Genomic DNA, 9993 nt, shown 5'->3' with positions numbered 1-9993 from the left:
GACGCCAATTTGCTGGAATCACCCTGTGTTCCGTATATGGAGAGGAACCGTTACCGCAGGTCCCTCAGGGAGAAATAGTACGGAACCCCTAGGTGTCCGACATCGCCACCTGGTGCTAAAGGTTCGTGTAAGCATGAGTCCCTTATACTCCCAGAATTCTCAAGCCAGCTTCCCAGAATTCTCACACAGGCTTCCCGGACTCTACGCAGCGCTGTCCACGCCCTTCCTGAGGTCTGGACCTGTCCACCGGGAGACTCTGGGAACTATAGTGAGAAAAAGCTCCCACAGTGCAGCCTGTGGGAGCCTGGACTACCACGCCCACAAGCCTCGGTCCGATATATTTCCCAGTGTGTCCCTCCGCAGGGAGGCGTACCCCTACCGCGGAGCTTTGTAGGAAAAGTAAAACAAGGTTATTGGTGTCTGAGTGCGCCACCTGGTGGACAACGATTGTATAACCATGATTCCTTCTAATTCCCAGAATTTTCAAACCCAGGGTTTCAGGAATCTGCGAAGCCGCCGACACTGCCCTCCCGGAGGTCGGGACCGTCCAGCGTAACGTTTAGGAGTTACAGTGATTTAAAGCTGTCTCCTTGTGGCCTACGCTAATCCAGGGAGCCTGGACTACAAGTCCCGTAATGCCTCGCCCACAGCACAGGCCCGGTCGTGCAAACCCATTGGGGGACAGCAGCACCGTCTGCGTTCTGGGAAATGTAGTCCGCCTTTCTTGGATCTTTGTTGATCCGAGTCCTGGACGGATCTGCGGATCGGTCCACAGGTCCCGGAATGCTGAAAGCGGCTGCGTCCCGACGCTGTGGCGTCATCGGCCGCGCCGCGGTGGTCTGGAGGCAGCGCCGCGGGGCTTTTGGTCGCGGTAGTTCTCGTTCCCTGCTGGCTACACGGTCTGGCAGAGAGGCTGTGATCTCCGAGGACCCTGGTTCGCTTTGTTCGCTGGGGAAGCCGGGTGCCCCAGATCTCACTCAGGGGCGGCCTCGGCTTGTCTGTCCGGACCCCTTTCTGTCCTGGAGCCGAGAGTGGACGGATCTTGTCTGAGGGAGAGAGTTCCCGCGGCCGGGACACTGGTGTGGAGGCTGCAGGCCCGGCTGACCCCGCACGACTTTCTTCACGCCACGTCCCGGGTCTGACTCAGTGTGGGCCCCCGAGTCAGACGAGACGATGGCAGTGGGGCTTCTGGCAGCTCACCTCCCGGTAAGTGGCCGCGTCCCTTCGCTCGTAATGGGCTGGACCCTGCGGAATTCGTGTGACTTCCCCACTCCTGGATGGGAGTGACCTTCCAGCCTGTGACTTTGGTTCGACATCACCGCCCTTATTAATGTTCTCTCCGCCGGTCATTCTGGCCAAAGAGGGAAACCGAGATGTAGAAAACCCGACGAGGCCTGCGGTCCTTAAGTGTACTAAGAAAGTCCCGTAACCGTTCAAGATCTGGGAGATCCCAAAACCTCTAGACCCAGATGACTTCAGCTACCGCACATTTAAGTAACAAACAATGCGGTCTTTCTATCATTTGGAATAAATTGTCTAAAAAGAGGGAACATCTCTCAATGAATTTTTATAAAGCCAGCCTAACCGTGATTCCAAACGCTATGCACTTAGTCTGAGCTCAGGCTCCTCATTTGAAATCAAATAACCCACCCACCCCAGGAAGTAGGACTGGCTTCCTGAAACTGTTGTGAAGATTAAGTGAATTTGCAGTAGGTAGAGTGTTTACTTAGTGCAGCACCCAGGCTGGAGAACTCCTGACAAATGTTAACATTATCAGCAGACATTAACGTTTTCATTTTTTCGTACTTGGTGTCAAAAGGAAGATGACGGTACATTTTGATTTTGTGGAAGATCACTAGTTGGTCAAGAAATGGGTGAGATTCTTAGGGGATAAACATGTCAGCGTTATGAGGGCTCCCCTCTGAAGTGGCTGACCCCACATGCCCCCAGGAAGGCTCCAGTGTATCTCTCAGAAGCCAGAAACCTTTCAGGACACCTGGGCCCATCCTCACATTCTCACTTACCCCTCTTCCTAACCCTCTGGGAGCTCAGCTGAGATAAGGGTCTTGGCTCAGCAAACATGTAGGTGACATTTCAGGAGCAGGTAACCTTTGATGACGTGGCTGTACACTTCACCCAGGAGGAGAGGGAGCTGCTGGGCCCTGCCCAGAGGACCCTGTATCACCACGGGATGCTGGAGACCTTTAGGCACCTGGTCACTGTGGGTGAGGCTGTGCCTAGTGTTGACTTCTATCTGCCTGGTGACTTGGCAGAGTGGGTTTGAGCTTGCTGGGAGTGTGGGGGTCACAGAACCTTAGGAGGGTTTCTCCTCTTCCAAAGTCTCACACCCTGATCTCTCACTTGGACAGGGCCTTGGATCCCCAAGCCAGATATTGTTGTCCAGCTAGATCTTGGAGTAGAGGCATGGATGGTGGACAGAGGACTCTCCCAAGATTGCTGCCCAAGTGAAATGGGAAAATGATCTTTTTCTTGTACCATTTCTTGTACTTTTCATTACTTCTGGCATTTCCATAATTCCATCTGGGATTATTTTCCTTTTGCCTGAGGGCTCTCTTTATCATTTCTTTCACAATGACAAAATTCGCCCACTTTGTGTTTTCCTGAAAATGCCTTTATTTCATCTTCGTTTTGAAAAGATACTTTCAGCAGTGAATTTTAGGCTGGCAGTTCTTTTTTATTTTAGCATTTGAAAGACACCATGTTGTTGTCTTCTGGACCACACGGTTTCAGTTGAGAAGTCAACCCTCCATCTTATTTTGACTTTGACTAAATGGGTCTTCCACCCTGCCCCCATAACAGTATTTTTTTTTTTAATACATTTTACTGGGGAATATTGGGGGACAGTGTGTTTCTCCAGTGAGTTGTCCTTCAATCTAGTTGTGGAGGGCGCAGCTCAGCTCCAAGTCTGGTCACCGTTTTCAATCTTTAGTTGCAGGGGGCACAGCCCACCATTCCATGTGAGAATTGAAACAGCAACCTTGTTGTCGAGAGCCCGCACTCTAACCAACTGAGCCATCCAACCGCCCCTCGATAACAGTATTTTTTAAATGCACATATTTTATGTGTACAACTGAAAAATTTTGACAAATGTATTCATATATGTAAACATCACCCAAGTTGAGCTTCAGGACATTTTCATTACCTCACAAAGTTTTTTTGTTACTGCTTTACATTTAACAAAGGCAGCTACTATTCAGATTTTTTTCACCGTAGATTACTTTTGTCTCTTCTAGAGCTAAATATAAAGAGAATCATACATTTTTTTGTGTGTGTAGCAGTTACCCCAAGATTTTTGAGATTCATCCATGATGTATGCATTATTAGTTTATTCCTTTTTACTGCTGAGTAATATTCCATTTTTTGAATGAATTACAGTTTATCCATTTTCCTGTTGATAAACACTTGAGTTGTTTCTAGTTTTGTGTTCTTATGTGCTGCTATGAACATTCTTGTACAATGCTTTTAGTGGATCTATGTTTTTATTTCTCTTGGGTAAATAAGAGTAGAATTGCTGGCTCATAGATTAACAAGGTCTGACTTTATTAATTTTTTCTTTTATGCTTAAGGCTTGTTTTTTTTAATGTCCTATGAAATCTTTGACTACGTAAAGAGTACAAATATGTTCTCCTGTTTTCCCCTGGTACTTTTATTGTTTTTGCTTTCACATTAAGACCATGATTCACCTTGAATTAATTTTTATGTAAGTATAAGGTAGTGATCAAGGTATTTATTTTTTCTTATGGTCATCCAGTTGCCCCAGCATTATTTGATGACAAACTTTCCCCTCCTCCATTGTATTATACTTAAGGCTTTATTAAAAATCAGTTGAATGTGTGAATCTAGTTCTCTGCCCTCTTCTCTTCCAGTGATCCATTTTTCTAGACCTGTGCCAATATTATATGTCTTAATTATTGTAGCTTCACAGTAAATCTTGAAATGGGGTAGTGAGCATCATCCTCTAATTTTATTGTTTATAATTGTGTTAGTTATTCCAGGTCTTTGGTACTTTCATATAAACTTTAGAAGTAGCTTGTCAATTGGAAACTATGAAGCTTTTTAATTCCACGTGATTCCTACTTGAATTTTGATTTTTTGCCTTAAATCTATAGATCAGTTTGGGGAGAATTTACATATTAACATGTTGAGCCTTCTAATTTTGTGATCGTAATATACTGGGGGTGCCAAAAAATGTATACACATGACTTGTATTCATCTTTTGTTATCGGTATATATTGAGTATTACAATTTAAACATAGTTTTTTCCTTTCTTAAAATGTGTATACATTTTTTTAGCACCCTCTATATTTAGGTACTTTAATTTCAGCAGTATTTTGCACTTTTTAAGTATATGGATCTTGCACATCTTTCATTAAATTTATTCCTAGGCATTTGATATTTTTGATACTATTATAAAAACTATTGTTCCTTAATTTCATTTTCTAATTGTAATTGCTAATGTATATAAGTATTTTTTATTATTATTATTTTTTTTTAACAGGACTTCATTGGGGAACAGTGTGTACTTCCAGGACTTTTTTCCAAGTCAAGCAGTTGTCCCTTCAATCTTAGTTGTGGAAGGTGCCGTTCAGCTTCAAGTTGTTGTCCTTTCAGTCTTAGTTGTGGAGGGCGCAGCTCAGCTCCAGGTCCAGTTGCTGTTACTAGTTGCAGGGGGCACAGCCCACCATCCCTGCGGGAGTCGAACCCGCAACCTTGAGGTTGAGAGGATGTGTTCCAACCAACTGAGCCATCTGGGAGCTTAGCGGCAGCTCAGCTCAAGGTGCCGTGTTCAACTTTAGTTGCAGGGGGCGCTGCCCACCATCCCTTGCGGGAGTCGAGGAATTGAACTGGCAACCTTGTGGTTGAGAGCCCGTGCTCCAACCAACGACTGAGCCATCCGGGAGGCAGCTCAGCTCAAGGTGCCGTGTTCAATCTTAGTTGCAGGGGGCAGAGCCCACCATCCCTTGCAGGACTCGAGGAATTGAACTGGCAACCTTGTGGTTGAGAGCCCACTGGCCCATGTGGGAATCGAACCGGCAGCCTTCGGAGTCAGGAGCACAGAGCTCCAACCGCCTGAGCCACCGGGCTGGCCCCTATAAGTATCTTTTTAAATTGACCTTCTATATAGTGAAGTTGCTAAAATCACTTGTTCTAGTAGTTTGTCAATTTCCTTTGCTTTATTACAGTCATGTCATCTGCCAATAAAGATAGCTTTATTTATTCCTTTCCAGTCTTTATGCTCTTCTTTCTTTTTTAATAATATTTTTTTATTTTTCAATTACAGCTGACATACAATATTATATTAGTTTCAGGTGTACAACATAGTGATTAGACATTTATATACCTTACGAAATGATCTACCTGATAAGTCTAGAAACCATCTGACACTATCCATAGTTATTAAAATATTATTGACGGGGGTGGTCGGTTAACTCAGTTGGTTAGAGCGTGGTACTGATAACCAGTTGCCAGTTCGATTCCCACATGAACTACTGTGAGCTGCGCCCTCCTTTAAAAAAAGAAAAAAATATATTATTGACTATATTTCCTATGCTATACTTTACATCCCCCTGACTGTTTTGTAACTACCAATTTGTACTTCTAAATCCCTTCACCTTTTTCACCCATCCCCTAACCTCCCTCCCATATACTTTTCTTTATTAATGCTGTATTGGCTAGGACCTCTAGTACTTTTTTTTTTTTAAAAATTGATGTGTAAATAACATACAATGAGGCATACTGTTCTTAAGAGTACAACAGTGCAATAAAGTTTTACAACTGCATATTTGACCCATATTCCTTCCTGTCCACTCAAAGAATATTTCCATTTCCCCGTACATTTGCTTTATGTCCCTTTCCATTTAGTACTCCCCCCATGTGGCAACCATTGTTGAAACCATTGTTTTGATCTGTCATCACAGAATATCTAGTGTAATATTGACTAAGAGTGATGAGTGGATATCCTTGCCTTGCTCCTGATGTTAGAGGATAGCTTTCAGTATTTCACCATTTAATATAATTCGATGCCCTTTATCAGACTGAGGGAATTCTATTCCTGTTTGCTTAATTTTTATTATGAATGGGTTATAATTTGTCAAATGCTCTAAATGAATCTATTGACATGATCATATTGTTTTCTCCGTTGTTCCATTGGTTTTTGCTCTTTCTTATTTCCTTCCTTTGTCTTCATTTAATTTGCTTTTCTTTTTTCTGGCTTCTTGAGGTAGAAGCTTAGGTTATTAATTTTAATCCTTTCTAATGTTTGTTTTTATAGCTATACATTTTTCTTTAAGCCTTTCTTTAACTGCATCCTGCACATTGTCACACGTAGTATTTAACAATAAAAATTTAACAATGAAAATACCGTGTATATTGTAAATATTTATTTTGAACTGAACAACTAATGAAAATATAACATGAAACTGATTTCTTCTTTGAATTGTGAAGTACATTGTTTAATTTCCAAATATGAGGTGATTTCTGTTATTGATCTCTAGATTAATTCCACTGTGTTCAGAGAACATACTCTGTGTGAATTGTCCTTCCTCATAAATTTATTGAGAAATGTTTTTATGGCACAGGATATGGCCTATTTTGGTGAATATATTCTGCTCTTGGGCACAACATCCAATAAATGTCAATTAAGTTGTTTAATGATGTTGCACATACTTTTTAAGTGGATTTTCTTGTCTGGTTGTTCTATCAGCTACCAACAACAGTGTTAGATCGCCAAGTATGACTGGATTTGTGTGTGTGTGTGTGTATTTTTTTAAATCAATTTTTGCTTTATGTGTTTTGAAGCTATGTTACTGGGCTTAATGATGTCAGATTTTTGTGTATTCCTGTAGAATGTACCCTCAAATCACTGTGAAATGTCCATTTTTTCCTCTGGTTATACCTCTTGTCTTGAAGTCTACTTTGCTTGATCTTAATATGGCCAATTGGCTTTCTTGTAGTCAGTGTACCACATTATATGTCTTTTGCTTTATTTTTATTTTCACCTTATCTGTTAAAATGTTGGGGTTTGTTTGTAATTCATTTTGGCAATCTTATTCTTTAATTTGACTGTTTAGTAAATAATTACTAACATGTAGTATATAATTACTGATATGTTTGGGTTTATGTCTACCATGTTGTTCTCTATTTGTCTCATCTGGTCTTTGTACCTTTATTTTTCCATTTTTTCTTCTTTTGCATTAATTTGGTATTATTTATTATTCCATTTCATTTCTTTTTACCTTCTTCACTTTATATCTTTATACTATTGTATAATCATATGTTTTGTTTGCTCTAAAGTTAACAATACAAACATTTAACTTAACAATTTACCTGGAGTTAGTATTATGCCACTTAATGTACAATGTAAGAATTTATATCGCTATATTAATAATTGCAATTTTCCTTATTGTCATATTTCATTTGTGCATATTACATAAACCCCATTATATATTATTGGTATTCTTGCTTTATACAGTGAACAGCATCTAGAAGGAATTTAAAAGTAATTTTGTGCAATATTTGTCCCTAATTAGTCTTTTGGTTGCTCTTAATTCATTTCTGTAGATCCAAGCTTCTACCTTTGATCATTTCCACTCAGTCTAAAAAACATGCTATACCCCAAGGAGCTTTCAGATAAAGTCTGAAATGTCATAATTTTAAAGTCTTGGCTCCTTTTGGACTTTCTTGTCATTCTGGGCTGAATGAGGCTCCCACCTGTGTCTCAGTTCTCTCTGAAAGGCAGTTCATGAACTGTTCTTATGAGAGCTGAGAGGATGTACAGGGGCATCTTCATAAAATTAGAACTGATGGTTTGCTTCCTGTGTCTCTGGGTATGGTGCTTTAAACCAACATTGCCTGTGACCTTTCACTTTTTTGTTGTTATTCTTTTTTTGTTTAGTCTCTAATATGTGCTTAATAAAAAAGTTACATTTTAAAAATGGGAATTTAGTTTTCATGTATATCTTTTCCCCAGAGACTGTCATTTAGAATGCCTTTACTAGCTATATTTATCACAACATTAAAGTATGTAATGAAATGCTAAAATATTATGTCTGATGTCAAAATCATAAGATTTTTCTCTGCAGGTTTTTGCCCCTGAACAGTTAACATTTCTTAGGATGAGGTCTACATTATCACCGTATCTGTCTTCTCTGTTCTCAGTTCAGATTACTTAACTCAGTAAATATTTATTATATGCCAAGTTACCTATGTCTAACAGACATGACATGTCAGATTTCAATGCTTTACAAATACCAGCATCCGAGTTACTTCTGTTATTATGATCTTTCTTGTACTAATTAGGTCCTAGATTTCTTATTCAACATCACATATATGTAATTTCTCCCCAGGGTCAGACTTCCATTACCCAGGTTGTGTTTGAGGCAGATGTTTACCATAATTGTCACTGTATTTATTTATGCAGATGGTGCGTCTCAACTCAAATCATCATTTGGTAATTTTACTAGGTTAACTCTCGGAGTGTTAACCTTATTTTAGAGTTTTGAGGATGCCTTATTGTCACTGTAGAGTATTAGCAACATAAATTTCCTATATATAAAAAAATGAATGGTGGTTGATTTAAGAACTGGAAGAACTTTTTTGAAAGACAGTAAAATTTTAAAGTTACTGTTACAAATTTCAGACCTTTGGGATAGAATGTTTGCCAGGAAATACATGTAGCTACCTGCACTCCTGCTATTATATTTGGTGCTATTTTGAAGGACAGTGGTGGTTGGGGCGAGGCTTCTAGTTAGACATATAATCCCTTCAAAAATACAGGTTCTGCAGACAGTTGATAGAAGCCAGCAATAATGCGGAATATTGTCCAAATGTGGTAGTGGAGAGATAGAGGGTCAAGGGTTAAAAGACAGAGCATTGGGGCGGCCTGATGGTTCACTTGGTTAGAGCAGAGCCCAAGAGCTCTGAGCAACAGTGTTGCCAGTTCTCTTCCCACATTGGTCAGTGAGCTGTGCCCTCCACAACTAGATTGAAGACAACAACGTGAGCTGAGCTGCCTAGGGGCACCGGATGGCTCAGTTGGTTAGAGCACATGCTCTTAACAACAAGGTTGCCGGTTTGACTCCCGCATGGGATGGTGGGCTGCCTTCCCTGCAACTAGATTGAAAACGGCGATGGGACTTGGAGCTGAGCTGTGCCCTCCACAAGTAAAATTGAAGAACAACAACTTGGAGCTGATGGATCCTGGGAAAAACATACTGTTCTCCAATAAATTCCTGGAAATACACTGTTCACCTTCTCCAATAAAATCTTTAGAAAAAAATAATAAATGGAGTAGTACTTAGCATACAGTTGACCCTTCATACCCATGGTTTTCATCAGATTGATTATGATGTTGTAGGTGATGTCTTCTTTGAAATGATTTCTACCTGAAGTTTGTTGACTTTCTTGGATCGATAGGATGTTGCCTGTAATCAGTCTAGGGAAACTCTCTGCCATAATCTCTTCAAATATTTGCTGCTTTCTATCTCTTCTATCTCTCCTCTGGCATAACTCTAGCTTCACATTAGTTCATTTGTCAGATGTTCTGTTTTTACTTTCTTTTCTCTCAATATGTATCGTCATAAAGTTTCCAAAGTTTCCACTTACCTGCCTTTGAATTCACAGATCCTTCCTTCTGCTGTGTCCAGTTTGCTGTTAAAAGTCCATTCATGATTAACTTCAGATACTATATTTTTATTTTGTTCTAGAATTTTCATTTGGTTCTTTTTTCATGAAATTCTTTATCATGTTTATAAAAGTTATTTTAAAATCTTTTCATGTGGGGATGGGGGTAGGGGTGAAAAAAGTCTTTTCATGCTACTTCTAATATTTGGTATGTCTGTTTTTGCTGATTTTTTTCTTATGAGTCACATATTCCTGATTCTTTACATGTCTAGTTATTTTTTTGTATACTGGGCACTGCAGATGATACATTGCAGAGACTATGGAGTGTTATCTTCTACTAAAGGGTGTGAG

Source organism: Rhinolophus sinicus, linkage group LG11 (assembly GCF_036562045.2).
Source record: "Rhinolophus sinicus isolate RSC01 linkage group LG11, ASM3656204v1, whole genome shotgun sequence".
Classification (NCBI taxonomy): Eukaryota; Metazoa; Chordata; class Mammalia; order Chiroptera; family Rhinolophidae; genus Rhinolophus; species Rhinolophus sinicus.
This window is presented reverse-complemented; position numbering follows the sequence as displayed.